Genomic DNA, 22967 nt, shown 5'->3' with positions numbered 1-22967 from the left:
CATTCAGTTATGAAGACAAAATGTGAGAAGGACAAAATGCTTGGCTGACTTTTAAATCCTTTCTCAACGTTTAAAGCTCATAGTCCTTGGAAATATACAGAGGTTACCAAGTTTTTACTATCTGAATGCACTCGCCATATAAAATTAAAACAATACCATCCACATCCTTGAATGGTAGTATCAATCAGGAGCAACCAGTAAGGTAAAGGTAAAGGGACCCCTGACCATTAGGTCCAGTCATGGACGACTCTGGGGTTGTGGCGGTCATCTCGCTTTATTGGCCAAGGAAGCCGGCATACAGCTTCCAAGTCATGACAAAGCCGCTTCTGGCGAACCAGAGCAGCACACAAAAATGCCATTTACCTTCCCGCCAGAGCAGTACCTATTTATCTACTTGCACTTTGACATGCTTTCGAACTGCTAGGTTGACAGGAGCTGAGACACAGCAATGGGAGCTCACCCCGCCGTGGGGGTTCGAACCACGACCTTCTGATCGGCAAGTCCTAGGCTCTGTGGTTTAACCCACAGCGCCACCCGCGTCCCGGGGCAACCAGTAGAATGTTACAAATAAAAATTCATTCAGGATTTGTTTTAGTATGCTAAATTGGAGCTCCAAAGCATTGTACTGCAAAACATAGTGGGACAAACATGTCCCCAACTATACTAATTACAGTGAGTAGAATTATTTCCCACTACTGATATTCTAAGAGTTCTCTGTATTCTAAGAGTTCTCTATTTTATGGAACTGCCTTGAAATGTAATCATTACCTGGTTCTGGTTTCTGGTAAATAGCAACCTAAAAGCAAGACTTATAGAATTTCAAAGGTGCTTAGGTCTATTCTTACAGTTCCTGGACTTCTTTTGTGGATAAAGTCTGAACTATTTAGGGGACCATAATGAAGAGACAATCATACAAAAAACTATTTGTTATACATAATCCATTGAACACATTTCCATATCTCAACAAGGAAAATCAATATTGGAAGTGAGATGTGTTTTGCTGCATGGTCATGCCAAATTACCTGTAATTTTCATGTCCATATTTATGGAAACAAACTGAACAGCTCCAGGTCTGCTATAATTTAGACTATCTCACTGGATACCTCTTGTAGACCAAACTATTAAACTTTTTGTGTGGGGTTGACTAAGATTAGCTTGGTCTGTTAGACATACAAGATTTCTATTTATTTCTTTATTTCATAAAATTTATATACCGCTTTACTGCAAAAAAATCAAAGCAGTTAACAAAAATTATTGCTAAAAATTAGCAGCCATAATTTAAAGCATACAGAAAAAGTAAAACACAATAGATACCAAAAGCAAGGAGTTCCAAAGTGTTGGTGCTGCCATACTAAACAACAGAGTTCTTACAGATACAGGAGATCTTTACTGTTTTCTTAAGGCTGTCCATAATTAGAACCAATGCATTATACAGTCACATGTTGAGGGCTACATTAGTACACCTAAATGGCATTCTAAACTGCTGTTTTCTGCTCTAGTTTAAGCAGTAGGAACTGTTCATAAAGACATCCAAGATACATGCTGCATCTCCTAAGAATCCTCTTAAGTCTTTCATATAGTAAACATTAAATTTCAGTTTAAAGGATAGGTGCAACTAAGTGGCATCTTAGTATTAGCAGGAATTGCATTTGAGCTATTAGATAAAATGTGGGGAAGGGTCGTTCAGTGGTAGCAGCACATGCTTTGCATGCAAGTTCAATCCCTGGCATTTCTAGGAAGGGCTGGGAAATACTTCCTACCTAAAACCCTGAAGAACCTCTTCCAGTCAGTGTGAACGTTACTGAGCTAGATGGGCCATAGCAGCTTCTTAGGTTCTTGTGTGTGTTTTTTTCTAATTCTTTAAAATACTGTACAGCAGCATAGTTCCATAAATATAAGAAAGGTGTGTTTCTAATGATTACCAAGAGTAACAGTCTTTCAAAAGCAAACAATGAGCATATGATGGTGGGAAGCAATGCTTGATGCTGAGTATATAGACATGGTTAGAACTGTGTTATTACATCCTATGACACTTACTTTTGAGTAGACATATATAGGAGTGTACTGTGAGTTATGCAAATAATTTTGAACATGTTAACTTTCTCTTTAAAAAAATCAGGTCCAGTAAAAGGAAATAATAGCAAGACATAGGCTGAATGGTAATAACTGAGTGCTGAGGACAAAAATCTTTGAAGTAATCACAGAACTTACAGAGGGATGCACAACTTGTTACAAGAGCTATCTCATTGTATCTGCCACTTCAATACTGTTTCAATTATTAACTCAAGTGGTCAAATTCATTGAAATTTGATGACATTTGCACAATAAAGTTCTACTATTTTCCATCTAAGGTATTAAATATAAGGGGTTTTCAAGGACACAGAACTATGGTGCAAGAGTTACATTAAACTAATGCATGGCCACCTTTTTCCAAGAATACCATTCAGCTCTGGAAACTTTTGATTTATGGATATACTGTTTTAAAGCAGTTCATACATTAACAAAAATGCAAGAAAAGGTGGCAATACTGTTGCAGCTCTTATCCTATTGGCAGCATATCTACTTTAAATGGGGTGTTGTTTATTTGTTGCATATAGCAGAATTAATGACACTAGAATTAGCTTACCCTTCTTGAAGCATTATATGAGATTATTCCTTGGTCTCTTCCTCTTTGATTTAGTACACCTTTTAAGATTATTTATTAATGTTTGGATATCTCATCCATCATCCATTATTATTGGTGTCGTAAATTAGAGGAATGGAACAAAGCACTGGACTATTCACTTTTTCCACATTCATCAATAAAACAATCGCCTCCTCTGGCATGTAGTGAAAGAAATAAGTTGGTTTTAGCTGTCAGACCACAAGAACTCCCTCCTACGTAAACAACTTCTATGGATAATTTCTGAAATCTGGCACAATCGCATCAAAGCAATTCTCTCCTATGGGGACAGGGAGAAATTGGAACTGAACAAGCAGAAGGAGTACAACAGTGGAAAGATATATATGATTTGAGGATGAAGAAGAGCTGTGATAATGAGTGGGAGAAGGAAACTGGGAAAGGAAAGGTGTGGGTGAAGGCTGACTTGGGAAAATTTGACATGAACTGTGGTTCAGGGTGCAAGAGGCCTGGCTAGCTCTATGTAACACTGGGATTGTGTTGCCCATCAACCAGCGGCAGCAACTGGGATGAGCAAGACCACCAATTTCAGATTACAAAGCAGTTTAAGATACTAGGTGACAGCTATTGCAAACCAGCTTTGAGAAACCCCACCCTTATATCCACATGGAATGAGAGGCAGGATCATATTACTAAATGTGCTCAAGACATTTGTCATCATAATCCAGGATCCAAACTAGGTTCAGAGTAAACTGGAGCTCTCCCTGCCAATTCATTTCCTCTTCAACACTGATTCCAGTGTTAAAGCTCATAGGAGCAACGGTGGGAGCCTCCTTTAGGCCCTAAATTGTGCATGGTAGTGCCCTGTGACATCAGCAGCCACACAAGCTATATTTCCCATGCTTCCAGGTATCCTGGGCATAGATGTGTTTGCTCATAAGAGCATCTAAGGGCTACTAGAAACGCTACCTGTCGCCACATAAAGATAAATATGGGACAAGAGTGGTGAAGAGGGGGACACAAGGAACCTAACTGGATCCATTCTGGTTTGGGTTGAGATGAGAGGAGACTGAATGTAAACATAGTAAAAAAAAGGGGGGGATTCTGGAAATAAAAGTAGGAAATGGCTATTTGTCCAATAAAGTTTAGAGACTAAAACTATAAACCACCCCACTTTGGAGATATAGCAGTAAAATTTCACTACCAGTAATGCCTTTCAGCAACATGCAATGATAATTAATTTTGCTCTACAATTTCCTCCATGGGTATTTTCTCATAGGAAAAGTTATTATATAGCCTTTTATCTTTAAAACACCAATCCCCAAACTAGTTATATATTAGGAATGATAATACATTTTGACTAAAACAACATTTTGGGCCCTCCTATTCCAGTAACAACTATGTCAATGGAAGAGATGTTAAACGCCTAGACACAAAACAGCTATGTTTTCTCACAAAAACTGACACAAAACTAAGTGTTCAGTGAAGAGGGCTATTACACAACTGGGGGAGAGGGGAGAGACGAGTCTGGCTGGATTTGATCTCTGGACTACAAGTTGCTGGATATACCGTAAGAGTAAGGAAAGCTACTTTAACTGTGCAATATATTCACTTTACCTCCTTTCTTCCTTCTAGAATATAGGTATGACTCTTCTTGGTTTTTATATCACAATGATATTGAGTAAAATATAATTAAGATCTTATTTTGCTAGTATCTCTTACAAAGTCAGTTTTAGATATCTTTAGAGTACAGTACTAGATTGAACATGGTCAACAAGATGGGAGGACTTCTGGAGCCACAGCTGTTGCTTTCCTCTCATTTACTGAAGCTTCCTTGGACTCTAATGTATTTATAGACTTTTATCACTGTAGAGGCGGTGATTATATGCAAGGGAACTGAGATGCAATGGTTATGGATACAAATGCATGAAGCCCCAAGGCTTCTGGAGCAGAGAAGGCCTCAATGCATTAAGCTCTATCGAATTTTCTTTCTTGCAGCGAGGAAACTGTATGTTAGACTCCTTAATGATTGCATCATACGCACTGTTCACTCTAGTTAAAAAACTGATTAAACAAATAACTAGATAAGCTCTTTGGAAAAAAGTCTGGTCCCATACCCACTAGAAGTGTAGGCAAGATAATCTCTATACCAGCATGCATAAGCATGATATGAATGTTAACTGCATTGTATTCCTAAGCATTATTATAAAATTATACTGCCTTCCTTGAAGCAGTGAGATAACAAAAGCTACACTTTAAAAAAACACCTTTAGAAATATCCACCTTTTCCTGCTACTTTCAGGCAGCTTGGCATTATAAACTGCTGGACAGAGAGAGTTTTTAAGACTACTCTCGGGGGTCATATGCTCCAACTCACCAATGGAAGTAAAAATATGCCTACATCTGGTCAAAGTGCTTAGGTAATTAACACTGCTAAAAAGGCATAGAATTTCCATCAATCTGGAATTAGTCTCTGCAATCATTCTAATTACCTTATTGACTTCTTTCACCATTCCCCAGTTGCTCTTTTAAAGTTTAAGCTTACAGTAACCACACTTAAGAGCCCAAATAACTGTCCCATTTCTTATGCCCTTGATTTAATCTTTAATGGCTGATTCTAACATATATTATGTGCCCCGTGAAAACTGCTAGCAGTACTTTTGCATGGTGGTAGCTTCCCACAGTAGTTTTAACATGTCAAAAGCAGCTCACTGTGTGGATTGCCTGAGTCACATGGAGTCAGCCCTACGCTAGTCCCAGCTGCCATTATGAATGTGTAAAAAGGTAAAGGTAAAGGTACCCCTGACCGTAAGGTCCAGTCACGGACGACTCTGGGGTTGCAGCACTCATCTCACTCTATAGGCCGAGGGAGCCAGTGTTTGTCCACAGACAGCTTCCGGGTCATGTGGCATCCTGACTAAGCCGCTTCTGGCGAACCAGAGCAGTGCACGGAAACGCCGTTTACCTTCCTGCCAGAGTGGTACCTATTTATCTACTTGCACTTCGACGTGTAGTGTGGGCTAAATAGCACTGGACAGCCTCTGTAATATTATGTTACAACTGCCATGTGGAGTCACTATGATTGTGGAAGAATGTTCAGAAGATTCTAAGGGACCACTGTAACATACAACTCAGCCCAAAGAGAAATATAAACACCATCTATTAAAAATTAAGTATAGTGTCTGAAATACAGTAACTTTAAAACCTGCCGTATTCCAGACAATAAACCTTCAATCAAGCAAGTAATGGGCAAACCCTAAAAACATGTTATCATATTAGAGGCTTGACACCAAGAAAGCGCCATGACATACTCATCATGTTACACAATATACTGTCTCTCCTACTCAGTAAATTTATATTGATTGTAATGACAGTGATTTGTTAATTCAGAGTCCTATTTAAATGGAAGCTTTCCATTGCTGAAGTCAGCAGCCATGTCATTCATGTATCCAAGACTATGAAAACACGCCGATTTTCTTTCCTAGAACGAGTATTAAACAGCCTGAAACACACAACTGCAATGTTTGACTTCATGAAATAAGTGCTTACTCAGCAAGCATACAGCAGGTAATGCATTATTCCACTTAAATTTAGTAGCACTTTATTATCCATTTTACACAAGAATCCATAACAGCAGCAAGTGTATTGTTTGACACACAGTGAAAACTCACATATTGTGTCTGACCTCTGTCAGATGAATTAATAATTTCTTTAACAGTGACAAAGCATCATGAAGAAAACAAAACAATACAACATTCTAATAATGAAGGTAGCATTCTAATAATGAAGATCGCCTCTGACAAACAAATTGATAGGTACTTTGAAAAGATGGGCATAAGATTTAAAAAATGGGCAAATTCAGTTTTCCTCTGGACCAAGAATAAGAAAATTGAATTTATGAACATCATGGTGATACTAAAATATGGCATTCTTTCTTTGTTTTGTACCTATCTGAATCTCTGTTTCATTGAAAAGAACAAAATACCTCATACACACATTTTTTATAAATATATGTATATGTGCAAAACAAGTGTGCACACATGCATGCACATGCACACACACACAAAACTATGTAACACTGTGTGTGTACATGAACACTGCTCAAAATACATGATGTGTGTGGCTACTTTGCCCTCTGAGGCCTGGAGCAAGTGTACCCAGCTGCCTCCCTCCTCTGCACAGGCCTGTTGCTAATTTGAATCTCCAAGTTTAGAAATACTATGCCTATCCACTGCTGGCGGAAGAGGTTGAATGGCAGGGGTTTGTTATTTCCTTTATGTTTTACAAAAATATATGTTATAAGAAGCAAAATTCTAGGCGCCAACATCAGATTTTACAGCTCTATTGAGTGGGAGGATTTACAAGGTTCCCCAATACTGTCGCTGTGGCACAGTGTTATATCACAGAAACAAAACACAGAAGTTAGTAAAGCATTGATCTCTTACACAATGACATCAATATTTTCAGAACTTTCCCCGCCTGCAGGCAGAATGGCTCTCTCTACAAGCAATCTCTCTTCCACACACATACACATACAAATATGCACACTTATGGTTTGAAACTTCTGTATTTAAAGTATTTTCTCCAGGCATATGCTTCGTATTGAAGAGCAGTCTATAACTTCATTTGGCACCAGCGCCAAAGGAAAGCTCTTGCATGGTTTCATCACAAATTCTGATCAAGAAACGCCAGTGTACTGCTTTTTGAAAACTTGTGGGTAGGCAGTTTCAGTGACCTAACTTGATAAACTGCATCTGAAAAGTAAGCTCTACCCCCAGGATAGAGAACTTGTGGACATTCAGAGTGGTTGGACTTTGAGTCCCATCATCTCTGTATCGACCAGGCTGGCTGGAGCTAGGAGTCCAATAATATGTGGAGGTTCACTTGTCCCCCACTGCTTTAAATTCATGCAACAAACAAGTTAGTGATCTTTAAGGTGCCACAGCTTGCCTGCTTCTTGAAATACTTGTCATTTCCCCCCTTCATTTCTGTTACAGTTTCCTGGACAGAAAATTAAAATAGACATTTTACTTACCAAAGCTGATACTTTCCCCACATTGTGGGTTTTATACCAGAAAATGTTATGTGTTGCATAATATTTAAATGTGCATGTGCATGTACACAGCCACAGCCACATGAACACACACCCCTATACAGACAATTATGTGCAAGACTGGCAATTTGCTTACTAACCAAAAACAGGAAGCCTCAAAAATGAAAAATAAAAAGAGAAATTTGTCTCTAAAGTATTGTTCAATATGCCGAACACATTATTTCCTTACAAATTGATCAAAAAGCTTCTGTTTCAAAAGGACATACAAGGCCAAATCTCCTTAGTTTTTAGTTACTGCCTTATTCATTATCACTCTGCACCAAATGAGGGCCAATGCACAATATATATTAGGGTAAATATCCCAGAGAGGTTTTAAAAGACAAGTATGCAAATTATTCATGGGATGAGAATCAGCTCCCGCAACCCCAAAACTGCTAGGACTCTTATGCTCCCTGTTCTCTTCCCAATCGGGAAATGCAGCTCCTGATACTTAACACCCCTTTGCCTATGTTCAAAAAGGGCATCATTATCAAAGGTTAAAACCAGCTGTCTCCAATGCCCTATGGACAGTGATGAAGAGGAAAAGGTGGACCATAGACAACTCTATGACATTAAATCCATCACCTAGTTCTCCTTGAAGGTTTAGTAAGGTGCCTTAATCTTGACTGGACTGCCACACTTATCAGATATCCACATTGTGACAGATAAAATGCAGGAAAACAAATGGTTTGTGGGGAAGGGTTCCCCACTGAATGTGGCTGTGCCAGTTCGTTCATTGTTTAACTCAAGTGTTCTTGAAGAATTCATCTAACATAAATGGGTGGCGGTAGGGATTAATGCCTCTCAAAACAAGGGTTTTCTGTCATTCTGTGGCTTGGAAAACATCCTCAAGTACAATTACACTAACTCAATACACTTTTTGAATTTATTCATGAAGTAATTTACTGCAAGGGGACACGGGTGGCGCTGTGGTCTAAACCACTGAGCTTAGGGCTTGCCGATCAGAAGGTCAGCGATTTGAATCCCCGCAACGGGGTGAGCTCCCGTTGTTCGGTCCCAGCTCCTGCCCACCTAGCAGTTCAAAAGCACGTCAAAGTGCAAGTAGATAAATAGGTACCACTCCGACGGGAAGGTAAATGGCGTTTCCGTGCACTGCTCTGGTTTGCCAGAAGCGGCTTAGTCAGGATGCCACATGACCCGGAAGCTGTCTGCGGACAAACGCCGGCTCCTTTGGCCTACAGATCAAGATGAGCGCCACAACCCCAGGGTCATCTGTGACTGGACCTAACGGTCAGGGGTATCTTTACCTTTAATTTCCTGCAAGCAAGACACGGCAGTCTCTATTAAAAGAAAATGAGTTCCATTGAAATCAGTGGGATAAGTTAGTCATTAGTAACTTGATGCCACATTAATTTCCACAGGACTTAAACATGACCAACTTATTCTGGACTGAGACACATAATTATTACATCCAGGCTGCAATTCCATGCAGACTCGGGTGGGAGTAACCCAGTTTAAACACAGTGGGTGTAATTCCACACAAACAAGCTTAGGATTGAACTAACAGTTAATGAAACATGTTTTCTGAATGCGGCAGATTATCATTAACATCTCAATAGTAACTAACCGTGTTTAATACTAAATGTGCATCAGCGTGCCGTGTCTTTGATTGTGAACCAGGCCACAATCATGGCATGCCACTTTTTTACCTTGTGCATAAAATGCAGTATTCATGCTTAAAATCCTATGTTGTGTCCCTTGTATGCTTTTAAAGCAAGAAACTTCACTGAATTATTAGTTCAAAAGAGATGTGTTACTCTATAAAGATAACAGCCAGACACCAAAAAATTACCTCACGCATGTCCAAGTGCTTGGGCTGAACTGTAATATTTTTAATATTTTTAAACAGAACGCCTCTACAACCCATGTAACAAACCACTTTTGAAAGTTTCTGAAATTTCATGATTTGCTATATAATAGGGAGCACTTCACCTATAATATAGGCCCAGAAGACACAAAACTAGTTGCATGGGTTTTTAAAAATAAAAATCCTAGCCCATACAAATTAACCCATCAACTCATAGGCACTAAACTAGGGACTTGTAAGCATGACAACTCCAAGTCTTTCAATGAAGTCTTCCACAATTCAAAACACCTTAAGCCACTTTACAAAGTGGATTGATTGTGCTATTATCCCATATGTAGGCTCTTAATATACTAGAGAGAGATCAAACCACACTTAAAAAAGAGAATCTGAAAATTGGGGAACTACAAAATTCGTGTAATCTCAAACTGTTCTCTAAACAATGGGGTGTTCTCAGTACTTAGGAGGCAGCTTCTAGTTTGGTTTTAAAAAAGAAAAAAGCAGGAACAGAAACGATGAGTAAGCAGATGTCACAAAACTTCATTTCTGAATTTGGCAACGGGAAAACATTATTGCCTAAGGCCACAATCCTGTATCCAACTGCCTAGAAATAAGCAGTGCTGGACTCAATAAGACTGAGTAGACATGTATAGGATTGATCTGTAAGGCGTGTGTGTGTGTGTGTGTGTGTGTATAGTGGTACCTCGGGTTAAGTACTTAATTCATTCCGGAGGTCCGTTCTTAACCTGAAACTGTTCTTAACCTGAAGCACCACTTTAGCTAATGGGGCCTCCTGCTGCTGCTGTGCCGCCGGAGCAGGATTTCTGTTCTCATCCTGAAGCAAAATTCTTAACCCAAGGTACTATTTCTGGGTTAGCGGAGTCTGTAACCTGAAGCGTATGTAACCCGAGGTACGACTATATACACACACACACTCAAACACACACAAAACTTATTTGGTCACAAGGCCCACCAAACTCAACAGAACTGACTCCTGAGAAGACATACATAGGATTCCACTGTCCAGAAGAGGGATATGAAAGTGAAACTACCATAAAACGCCAGAACTGAAGTTTTGTGGAGAAGCAACTAAGGAAAACCGAGCAGCTTGAGACGGAGGAGCAAAGAAACAAGAGCGTCGGAGAAGAGGAGGGAAGGAAGGAAAAGTTCTACTAGCTTCACCTATGAGCAGATTAGGAGGGGGTGGTGAAAACAACGCCCACATGAGCAGCTCCCGTCCTCTCTCTCTCTCGCCTCTTGGAAACCAGCTGAGGGTGAGAAACTCGGCAACCACCAAACTAGCAGCAGCAGCGGCGCCAGGAAGCGCCTCCCCGCAACCTGCTTCTAGAAACGGGCGCGCAGGAGGGTGGAAGAGGAGCGGCCTTTGACGTTGCAGGCCTCAAAAAGAGCCACTTCCTCCTCTTCTGCGGCTGCCCTTCAGTGACAGCCGGGAAAGGAGGAAGCCGTGAGGGGACGGAAGCGGGGAGGAAGGACGGAAGGAAAGACCTGGGGTGGCTGCAGCCGAGGAGGCGGCCATTTGGGAGCGGGAAGGGGGTGGGGATGTGAGGGCGGCTTTCGTCGGCTTTTACCTGCTGCCGTTGGTGCAGGGGCGCTGGAGAAAGCGGCTCTGCCTGCCTGCCTCCTCCCCTCCTTGCCCGCGTCCCTCCCTCTCTCCCTCAAAAGCCTTCCCCCCACGGCCCGCCAGGCTGAGGGGAAAGAGGAAGGAGGCCCAGCAACCACCTTCCTCGAAGCCTTACGCCGGTAGCCGAGTTCAACCGCCGCCCCCTCGCCTCTTGCACGCAGGCGCCCGCCTTCGCTGAGGGGAAGCGGAGGCCGCCCACACCGCGCGGCGACGGCGCGCTGGCCTAGATCCGGCGGCTGCTCGGAGCGGGGCACTTTCGGGACGCCCGTCGGTCTGAGGGGCCCGGGGACTCGGGCGAGGGACAGGCCGGGAGCGGAGGGAGACGCGGGGAAGGAGGGGGCTGTGGGCTTGTCGGCGCGTGTGAGGCGTTTGGGAGGAGAGCGGAGTCCGCGGCTTCCTCGCCGCGAGCCGGGAAACGGTCAGCCCAGCGCCTCAGACTAACCTTCCAGATGGATAAAACGTAAAGGGAAAGCCAGGGGCAGCTCTCCGTTGACTTGGAGGCCCACTGAGTCGAAGGGGACTTGCTGCCTGGTTACTGTGGAAGACGGTGCTGAGGAGACGAGCGTGTTTCCTTTACTATTGCCTTTGCCCTCGCCTCGCTTTTCACCCCCACCCCCCGGAAATAAAAAAAGCAACTCCCCCACCCCAGAAAGCCCCCCACCTCAACTACATTCCTGCTCTTGCAAGCTACTTTTTCTGGAACTTGCTTTAAATTGTTGCTGCTTTTTTTTGTTCGTTTGCTTAAAGGTGAAGTGGCGGGAAGATTGTAAAGCGGGACTAAAATGCGGACTGAGCATCCGTCTGCCAGGGGTGCTGACTTTATTCAAGCACTTTATTCAATATTGTGGGGGCCCAGGTAAGCCCCACCCTTCATAATCTATCATATTTGAATGGGAATGGACATCAACTTTGTGGAGGATTGGCCCCCTCAAATAATTTATTGTGGGGGCCAAAAAACCCAGTGCCCCTAGAAGTTCTATGCCATCTATCATTTTGAAGCAATGATTTCAGTGGGTCTACTTGAGCATGACATAAGTTGGATGCAACCCTGTGGTCCTAATGTTGGTATATTCTGTTCCCTTTCCACCAACTTTTATTTATGACAGTTTAATGCAATGCCCCCCCCCCCCCCGGGCCATACTTCCAGAATAAAAAATTGCTCGCACCACACCAAAATTTTTATTGATATGGAATGCATTGGGAAACACAACTAGGATTGTCCTCAGTATCACTTCAAGGTCTTTGCTCTCATTTTGGAAAGCTATCCATATTCTGCAAATAAAATATTTTGATACTATACTACACAACATTGAAATATTCAAATGTTTAATTGATTGTCCATTCTTCCCACTACATCCTCTCCTGCCACGCTAGTGTGGTACTTCACACCCTTCAAAAACCACTGGTTTAATGAGACCATAGGTAATAGGTAAAGGTACCCCTTACCATTAGGTCCAGTCGCGGACGACCCTGGGGTTGCACACTCATCTCGCTCTGTAGGCCGAGGGAGCCAGTGTTTGTCCACAGACAGCTTCCGGGTCATGTGGCCAGTATGACTAAGCCGCTTCTGGCGAACCAGAGCAGCACACGGAAATGCCATTTACCTTCCCGCCGGAGTGGTACCTATTTATCTACATACTTGCACTTTGACGTGCTTTCGAACTGCTAGGTGGGCAGGAGCTGGGACCGAACCACATGAGCTCACCCCGTTGCGGGGATTCAAACCACCAACCTTCTGATCGGCAAGCTCTAGGCTCTGCTTTAGACCACAGTGCCGTCCACACATACCCTTTTACCATGTTTAATTAGGCTGACTGCTCGTTGATATTAAACATCAGGCAAAGTAATAAGGTAGCCTTCTGCTTGTGATCAGCTTCATTTTTTGAGGGAAGGCTCAATACACTTATTAGCGAGAAGCAGGGCTTTTTCTTCAGCCAGAGCTCATCTCTGGCACCTTTCAGGTGGGCGCCATTGCCATTCTAAGAGAACAAGGGAGAAGTTCCTGGTAAACTCCAGCATCTCTTTTCCTATAAAAATAACACTGGCGAGAAGACACTGCTGATTTTAAAAAGCCTGCATCTCTTGACGCGGATCAGGTGTAAAGTCCTATGTGTAATTTATAAACTTGTCTCTCTGCCTCCTGTATGGGCGATATTCTATCTTTTGAAAGGAGGCTGGACTTTGGTGGACAATATTGTTTATAGAACCATTCGCAAAACATGGCATTCACTTCAAAAAGCAATACTGTAGTTTCCTACAGTCCATTTTTACTTACACTGATCTTCAGCATAGTAAAGGATTTTGTTACAAAGAATTATTATCTCTTCTCTGATCAGCCTACCACTGTTTCTGATCAAGACTGCTGACTGGTGTTTTACAGCAGCAGGTTTAAACATCCTGTTCTAATATAAGCACAGTAAAGTTAGGCTTATTTCTGGTAACAACAATTTAAAGTTGTTACCAACTGCTGAATATGCACAAGATTTCCTCCGTATTGGGACATTTTAATTTTAGCCTGCTTCCTGAAAGAAATAAGCCAGCCTTTCATTTGCAGATTCCACTGTATATTATTTAGTACAATATTGGACAGCTGGAATGTTCTTGGTGATAATTGTAGAAAATATTAATTCTGTGGAACCTAGTTCAACGTTTGGCCTTAAAATCATATTGATTAAATTAACTAGTGCATAGGTATCCTGCCGGCATGTGTACTAAAGGCAGAGGCGACCTTATCAGTAAGGCAAGGTGAGGTAACTGCAGATGCAGATGTTCTTCTTGACTCTCCCAACCATTTTCATTGGTAGTAGTATGCCCTGCATAACCAGCCTACTGCCTCATCTATAGTTGACTCGTATTTTGTTAAAGAATGAACTTGTGAATGTGACCTTATCAATGGCGCCCAAACCTTAGGATCCAGCAGTATTCTCAGTGGGTGTGGTCCAAAATACTTACAGATAAAAGATCTTCAGAATAAGGGTTGAACTCGGAAAGATCCACAACAGGGCTGTTTACTTTCTTTTTCCGACATTAGCTTCCCCATGCTGTTTTGCCTGTCACTACAACATACCCACATTTCAACACGTTGGCAGGGGCATCACTATCCTAATGCAAACATAAAGCAGTATCTTGTGCTGCTTTCAGTCGTGGAACCAGTCACAATGTAATAAATGAGCTGTGTGTTTTGCCAACTTCAGTTGGAACTTGGTTGGGCTGCCTGCCTTTTTCTTACCTGGGAACTATGAATGTGCCTGCCTTTGTGAGGTAGTGCTCAATTGGCATTCCCTTTCCCAACAAGAAAAACTAACTATGGCTTTGGTTTTAGTGGGTATACTGGGGTAGTGTTGTTCACTTTTAGTATGACGTTAACCAGAAGCAAGCATTGGAAATTGAAGCTTTTAATTTCAACTTCCTTGATTGCAGCTGTAGTCCCTCTTCAAAATATTAGTGACAAAATAATGGAAAGTACGGTATACCCCTCTCTAGCAAAGCTTACTTTTCCCTCCTTCTAGCCTTAACTGCATAGGAGCGACAGAGGTTTAATTTGCAGTTGGTAGCTGCATTCCCCCAAGGACACAATCAGTGAATGATACTAATTGAAAATGATCCATAAAAATAGAACAACAAGGCTGACCTTATGTATCCTAAGTTCAGATTTTGCAGTCAGGCTAGTGATCCTGAAGACATACTGAATAGGAATTATTTTGTCAACAAGACAGGTAGTAAACACATTGCTGTGGGCAGAATTTATCTAGGATTCCAGAGGCAGCTTGGAATTGCCATACTGTTTGTCACCCATTGTCATTTTAAAAGAATCTGTGCCACAAATGGCTGACTTTGGCGCTACATGGTTTCGCTGGCTACCTCCTGTTTATAAAGATTTACAGGGTCACTGCAATGTTAAGTGCAGATTTTGCTACTGGTGAACTTTACTGTGTGAAGTATTCACGGCCTATTCATATTTTAAATTAACTTTACAATAATTGTTACCTTGATGTATTGAGCATTTCCTGAAGAACATTTTAGGATTCCAGAAGAACACATACCAATGCCCTAATATAAACATATTAATTGGTATGGGATTGCTCCACTTAAATAGGCTATAAGCAACAATATTTCATTATGTTTCTTACTCATGAAAATAAGGTCCCTGTTGTTACCGCAGTTACACTTCCACTGCCTGCCACCATAACCTGGTAACAGCAGCAGCAAAATATTTTTGTTCGGGGTTTTACATTATGTGGAATATTATACAACTATAATAAGTTTGTTTTCATTTTTAGACAACCATTTCACTTTAAAATATTGTAAAGATTTAACTGAATTGTTATTACAGTTTAGGTGTACAGCACGTGGGAAACAGAGAACATAAACCCAAAGGCTGAGTCACATGTGAAATCTGCGTGAACAGTTAATCTTTGATTTCAGTAAGAACTATGTAACTCAAGGTTTCTTGCATTCTAGTGGACTGCATTAATGTAACTGTTACATGTGGATTAAAACTGTTACGTCAATGACAATAACTTCACCCAATAACCACAGAAGCCACAAGTAATCTGATGCAGGTATATGTTTAAGATAACCATAGGAAGACATGCATTTTAAGCACTACATGTTAAATTTTAGTTACTGACACCACTTGTACCCTAGCTTTCCTCCAAGGAGTTCAAGGCAGCATCTGTAGTTCTCTCTCACTTTTATCCTCACAACCACTCAGGTAGGCTAGGCTGACGGGGTTGTTGTGATGATAAATGGGAGTAGTGGAGAGAAACTTTCTTAGCACCTTGATATATTGGGAGGAAATGCTGCAATCCTAAGAATACATCATAGGGCATAACTTTCTTTGAAATCAATTCTGATTAAATTGGATTTTTAGTGAGTTCTGACTCAGTGAGGATTTGAACCTACGCCTCCCCGGCCAGGGGTCTAACGCTATAACCCAGGGAGGGGGAAAGTGTGGACTCCCAGATGTCACTGGACTTCTGTGGCCATTGCTAGTATTGCTGGCTAGGGGATGCTGTGAATTTTAGTCCAATGCTGCACCACACGTAACATGAAATTATCCTGCCTACCATATTTGAAACCAACTAATCCACTCCCTTGAGTCAAATTGGCTGCTGACACTTTGTTTTCTTTGTTTAACCTTCATTTCTAGTGTAGAGCCACACATGGTATTAGTACCTAGAATGTGTGTGTGGTCATAGCATCAGCCTACCTCCACTGTCAGGTGGACAGAGTGTTTGTGAGCTTCCCATAGACATCTGAGAGAACAGAATGGATCATTGGCCACAACTCTCAACACTCATGAACTCTAGCCATGATGGCTGGACTGATAGGAGTTGGAGTCCAAACATCTGGAGGAGACTAGATCAGGAAAAGCTGACATAGGCTTGTTTCTTCATTCTATCTGTCAGGTGTATTAGATCATGCTGGATAAGTTGTTGAAAGGAGTCAGTGATGGAAGGAGCCAGGAATTAATGACATGCAAGCTCTACAATTTGTGTCAGCATTTATTGTAAATTACATGCTGATCAATAAACATATTTTTTTTTATTTAACTACATAATTGCTACTTGGTTGGTTTTGCCAAATAAAAGAAAATTTCCATTAAAGTTTTACCATAAATTTTGTGGTATATAAAATATTTGCTGTATGTATTCAAGGCTGTTATCTAGTGACAGAAAGAGACAATGCCTCAGGAAACATCTAATCAGCACTCCTGTTCTTGGCTCTGCTGGTCATTTACATGTTCAGTTGTAAGAGTTCAGAAATAGGATTGTTAGACTCATATTTTAATGTCAATAACAATATGACCCTCTCAGATTTGCTTCTGTGACTGCAGAGTAAATTAAATATATTAACACCAGCTGGTTGGAAAACTACTCCTGAGAGTTAGCATCAGTGGGTCAGAGGGAAGTTTTGAGTGGCACACTGCAAAGTTTGGTACTCTTCAACATTTGTATCAATAACTTAAATTACAGGTGGGAAAGTTCTAGTCTGCAGGCCAATCTTAGCTCACAAGGCAATATCCCCCAAACCACAGCCACCTAGCCTGTGGGGAGGGGGGACGGCAGGGAATGCAATGATGAAGCAGACTCCTGCAGCCATCAGGATCAAATCCTTCACTCATCAGCTTAAAGGGTTAAATCTTCCTTAGTTTGGCTGTATTCCTGCTGGGAATAATTTCAATTTCGTGCAGCGAGAGCATGTTGTGTGGCTGTTTTAAAGAGCAGAGCAAAAGGGCTTTCAAACTCTGGTGGAGACAAATAGCATGAGCATCCATAGCATGCACAGACCCCCTGACCACCATCAGGTCCCAAGGGAGGGTCACCCAGCACTCCATGATGCCTTCAGCCTTTAACTAACTTTATTTTTCTATCTGACTCAAACTACAGTCCCCAACCCCACTCAGATCTTAGATCAATTCTCATTTGTTAACTTGGGGTGGAGATTCAGTAAGGAAAGGCTGAATCACATTTTCCCAATGACTCTTGCATTCCAGGGATTCCAGCAAGAGTCAGACCTTTAAAATATCGCCTTCTAAGTTGTTTCCAAATTCCCCGCTTCCCTTAGCATAGAAAGAGACCACACTTGGTAATTTAAAAATGATTTACTTACAAACTCTTCAAAGGTCATGTTCATGTGCTTTTCCATACAGCAGCAAGACTAGTCAGGCAGTTTAACCTAGGCTCCAAAAGCGGTAAATATTTCTAAATTATTTGTATAGAAACACAAAGATGGCCATGTGGTCTAAGCTTGGAACACCCAGTTTAGACCTCCTCACTGGTAGGGTTCACATGGTGGAAAAAGAACAAAAGAGTTTGTTAACCATCCCAAAGTGAGGGGGTGTGACCTAGCTCAGCCTGGCAAGACAGCTTACTTTATGGTCTTAACCCATTCATGCATTAATTGGAATTAAGCATGTTTCATGCTCCATCCATTTAACTGGGTTGCCCTAGCAACTCTAGGTGGTGTCTAACAATTAAAACATTAAGCACAGTAAAACATCAAACATTAAAAGCTTCCCTATACAGGGATGTCAGATGTCTTCTAATAGTCAGATAGTTGCTTATTTCCTTTTCAACAATGAAATCATTGGGAAAAGTCACAATTGGGTTGGATTTCAGTGACTCACATTTGGAATCTCTCTTGACTGGAGTCAGTAATAGGCTGGATAAAAGCCAATAAACTGAAGCTTCATCCAGATAATACAGATATGTTAAGTCTTAACAGTGAAGGGATAATGTCACTCAACCAAGAAGTGAATATATAGCTTCCTTCAAATGAGATTGCACACCCCTTCAAAAAAGCCAGCCAGGCCTGTGACTTGAGAGTACCGTATTTTGCGCCCCATAAGACGCTCCGGCCCATAAGACGCACCTAGTTTTTTGGGGGGGAAATAAAGGGAAAAAATTATTTCCCCCCCAGGCGCGGGGCTGGGGCAGCCCGAGCTTCCCCCGACCCCAGCCCGCAAACAGGCAGCTCTCTGCAAGCCGTGGGAGCCCAGCGGTGGTTCCCGCTGCTTGCGGAGAGATCCGCGAAGCCTGCCCGCGCTGGGATCAGCGCGGGCAGGCTTCGGGATGCCTGCAACTCTCCCCAAGCAGCGGGACCGTTCCCGCTGCTTGCGGAGAGATCCGCGAAGCCTGCAGGCGCTGGGATCAGCGCGGGCAGGCTTCGGGATGCCTGCAACTCTCCCCAAGCAGCGGGAACGTTCCCGCTGCTTGCGGAGAGATCCGCGAAGCCTGCAGGCGCTGGGATCAGCGCGCGCAGGCTTCGGGATGCCGGCAACTCTCCCCAAGCAGCGGGAACGTTCCCGCTGCTTGCGGAGAGATCCGCGAAGCCTGCAGGCGCTGGGATCAGCGCGGGCAGGCTTCGGGATGCCTGCAACTCTCCCCAAGCAGCGGGAACGTTCCCGCTGCTTGCGGAGAGATCCGCGAAGCCTGCAGGCGCTGGGATCAGCGCGGGCAGGCTTCGGGATGCCTGCAACTCTCCCCAAGCAGCGGGAACGTTCCCGCTGCTTGCGGAGAGATCCGCGAAGCCTGCAGGCGCTGGGATCAGCACGCGCAGGCTTCGGGATGCCGGCAACTCTCCCCAAGCAGCGGGAACGTTCCCGCTGCTTGCGGAGAGATCCGCGAAGCCTGCAGGCACTGGGATCAGCGCGCGCAGGCTTCGGGATGCCGGCAACTCTCCCCAAGCAGCGGGAACGTTCCCGCTGCTTGCGGAGAGATCCGCGAAGCCTGCAGGCGCTGGGATCAGCGCGCGCAGGCTTCGGGATGCCGGCAACTCTCCCCAAGCAGCGGGAGCATTCCCGCTGCTTGGGGAGAGGTCCGCGAAGCCTGGAGAGCGAGAGGGGTCGGTGCGCACCTACCGCTCTCGCTCTCCAGGCTTCAGCGAAAGCCTGCATTCGCCCCATAAGACGCACCCACATTTCCCCTTCATTTTTGGAGGGGGAAAAGTGCGTCTTATAGGGCGAAAAATACGGTACTTGTGAGCATGGCTTTGCTACTTGACTTCTAAGTGGCAGCTGTGACCAGGAGCGCTTCCTGTTACAATTGCAATTGTACTTGCTCTGAGCAACAGAGACCTCACCACTCTAATACATGCATTGAAAGGCTCTAGATCATGGGTGAGGTTTTTGGAATTCCTAACAGTTCCAGCCAACATGGTCAATGGTCAGGGAAGAGAGGATTTGTAATCCAGCAATATCTATAGGGTTATAAATGCCCTATCTCTGCCGTAGATTATATCATTGCGTTTATTTCTTTATTCATACAATTTTTAAACCGAGCCTTGATCCAAACATAGATTTTAGGGTGACGTACATAAGAATGCCACATAACAGTGCAACGTATAAACAAACAAGAAAATAAAAACAATACAAGAAAATCTGAGAAGTTATGAACCAAAACTATTCAACCAGTATAAACAATACAACAAATTTGTAAAGCCTGAGCTAACAGAAATCTCTTAACCTGGCTGTAATGCATTCTTCAGTGGCACTGCCTTTATATATACTTGGGAAACTATAGTTGGTCCAAAATACTGTAGTTAGGTCCCTTCAAATACTGACAAGAGAGGGAGAGAGAGATCCTACTCTGGAAGAGCTGCATTGGCTACATTCTGCATTTTAGGGTTTTGGGCTTTGAAACTGTAAAGCCCTTTGCAGTTGGGGCTCAGGTTACCTGAAGAAGCACCTCTTCCCATACACAGGGCTTGTCAATGTGGTGACCACCAGATGTTCCTAACCAGAGCTGATGGGAGTTGTGGTCCAACAACATCTAGAAAGAACTACATTGGCTACCGCTGCTTCAAGAGCTTATGAAGAGACTCTGTTAGGTGTACCACCACAACACTCTAGCAAAGGTACAGAAATAGGTAGTGGACTTCTGAGCTGCTTCAATAGCATTGCCCAAATTTTGGAGCCATCGGTCCAAAATAATCTTCCCCTTTTTAGGGAAATTATAAGCATGGCTCTTTTACAGAGGGCATTGACTAATTATAGCTGGACGCAGAATTGTTGTATTCTCTTGTTAAACCGATTGCTCTTGAGAGATTTAACACTTTTAGCATTGATGTTGCAACTGTTTGTATTTCCAGAATGGTATATTGATTTTAATTATTTTGTTGTAAACTGCATCAAGAGCTCTGCTGGGATGAGGTGTAAAAATTGAAAAACAAATAAGCATAAAATAGACTGTGTTTGTAGCTGCTCCAATTCCCAAGAGGATCAGCAGCACTTACATGTGCACTTAGACATATACATATGTAAATGTCCCTATTAATTCCTAAATGTGTCATTTTCTTTGGAAATGGTACAAAGCGGTCCTCAGATCATCAGTAAAACTGCTGTTTACTAACCCCATCTAGTACTTCCTACTGGAACCTATGAACTACCATTCATACCTTTGTGATTGTGAAACTCGTATATTATACTGTAGTTAGTCTATTAGCTACATTGGTCCATCTAGCTCAGTATTGTAGACACCAACCTTTTGTAACCTGGTGCCTTCACATTTTTGTATTTTCTACAACTCCCATCAGCATGGCCAACGTTCAAGGATTACAGGAATGGGGTCCAATACGTCTGCAGGGCACAACACGCAGGGAGGCTAGGCTACACTGACTGGCGACAGTCTCTCCCAGTTCTTTCTGGAGATGCAAAGAAGGGGCATTTTGCATGCATTGATCTCTGGTCTTTCCTCAGAGATATTTTAAAGGCATATTTTTAAATTATATATATATATATATATATATATATATATATATATATATATATATATATATGTATCCACTCTGAGACTCAGGTAAAAGTAATTAATTGCATTTTAAGAATGCATGAAAGCCCTGGTTATAGTTGCTCTGTTATGCCGTGCACAACTAAATCAAAGTTGTTGTTTTTAAAATCCAGTTCCAAAATTATAACAAGATATGCATTGATGGGCTCAAACCCACACAAAGTTTCAGTGATGTCAGTGAGTTTAACAAGTTGCAGGAGGTCCTCGATCAGGAAGAGACATAATAGGTAAATTTAGGGTATGAGGGTGAAGGAAGATAAGAGTGACAGTATTAGGAACACAAGTTTGCATATATTAAATAAGCATACCATCTGGAGGCTTTATATAGTATTTTTGGCTTTAATGTGATTGATCTGGCCTTTACATTTTTAATATATCTTTCAGATAAACAGGAATAAATTTAGGCTCCTTTTACTAAGTGACTACTGAGGTTTCTCTACCCCTAGTGAGGAACCAGACGCCAGAACTGTGGCTTCTAGTTCAGTTATGAAATCCTATCACAATCCTGAACCCTTGGATCTACCTGCCTGAAATTTGTTGGGGTTAATCCCCTCTCGGGGGGCTGCTATGTCTGCAATTTTCATGCACCCATGTAAAAAAACAACAACAAAGAGTTGTGGAAATTTTGGTTTTCCAATACAAGTCAATGGGATAGCTGAAACTTCAGTTTTCCAGATATTGCTTGGGATTTGGGGTCTGAGGCAGCCCCCAACCCAGCTATCTGAATCAAATAGGGGCCCAATCTGAAGTTCTGAACTGGGCTCTGAAGCAAAGCTGAGGGGTGAGCACACAGCCCTAAAATGTCGTCTTTTGCTTGCTTTGTGTTGAAATCCCCTCCTCAGTGAAGCCTGCAAATCTTGGATAGGGCTCTAAAATCATCTAAAACTACTGGGCATATTTTTAAAAAGACTTTTCAGCAAACTGGCCCTACCATCAGGCAAAATGATGCAAGTGCTGCAGGGCAACCTATCAACAGAGTCCTCTCAGCTAAGCTGCTGCCCTCAGGTAAAGTGGATGATATTGTCTCACCACTACAGTAGTTGACATAAGATTCAATTGCTATTCAAGTCAGATTTTATATGTGCAATGATGTTGGAGAGAGATTGAGTGAGTGACCTCGTCCTTTGTCTCAGACAACATAATGTCATGGTCAGGCCCTGCTTTAAAGGTAAGGTCCAGTCACAGACGACTCTGGGGTTGCGGCGCTCATCTCGCTTTATTGGCCGAGGGAGCCGGCATACAGCTTCATGTGGCCAGCATGACTAAGCCGCTTCTGGCAAAACCAGAGCAGCACACGGAAATGCTGTTTACCTTCCCGATGGAGTGGTATCTATTTATCTACTTGCACTTTGACGTGCTTTCAAACTGCTAGGTTGGCAGGAGCTGGGACTGAGCAACGGGAGCTCACCCCGTCGCAGGGATTCGAACTGCTAATCTTCTGATCAGCAAGCCTGAGGCTCTGTGGTTTAACCCAGTGTTCCTCAACCTTGGGCCTC

General features: G+C 42.7%; 1 protein-coding gene and 1 long non-coding RNA gene across 12 annotated transcripts in view; one reads left to right on the top strand and one right to left on the bottom strand.

Annotated features, from left to right (window-relative positions):
• Positions 1–11932, bottom strand: part of TBC1D5 (TBC1 domain family member 5) — a 249079-nt gene extending 237147 nt beyond the window's left edge. For 6 of the 10 annotated variants that reach the window (XM_081164468.1, XM_081164476.1, XM_081164475.1 and 3 more), the window contains exon 1: positions 11127–11247. The gene's annotated coding sequence lies outside the window, so the exon portion shown is untranslated. Of the gene's footprint in view, positions 1–10719; positions 11076–11126; positions 11248–11277; positions 11592–11621 lie in introns of those variants that run through there. The other 4 variants (XM_081164471.1, XM_081164473.1, XM_081164472.1 and 1 more) reach the window with 4 other exon arrangements.
• Positions 11933–15509: 3577 nt separating this feature from the next.
• Positions 15510–22967, top strand: part of LOC308570273 — a 29632-nt gene continuing 22174 nt past the window's right edge. For both annotated transcript variants that reach the window (XR_014001064.1, XR_014001065.1), the window contains exons 1-3: positions 15510–15603; positions 17679–17770; positions 20387–20539. This is a non-coding gene — a long non-coding RNA (uncharacterized lncRNA). The remainder of the gene's footprint in view (positions 15604–17678; positions 17771–20386; positions 20540–22967) is intronic.

The sequence above is a fragment of the Podarcis bocagei genome (assembly GCF_964188305.1).
Source record: "Podarcis bocagei genome assembly, chromosome: 12".
In the NCBI taxonomy this organism is placed as follows: Eukaryota; Metazoa; Chordata; class Lepidosauria; order Squamata; family Lacertidae; genus Podarcis; species Podarcis bocagei.
This window is presented reverse-complemented; position numbering and strand designations above follow the sequence as displayed.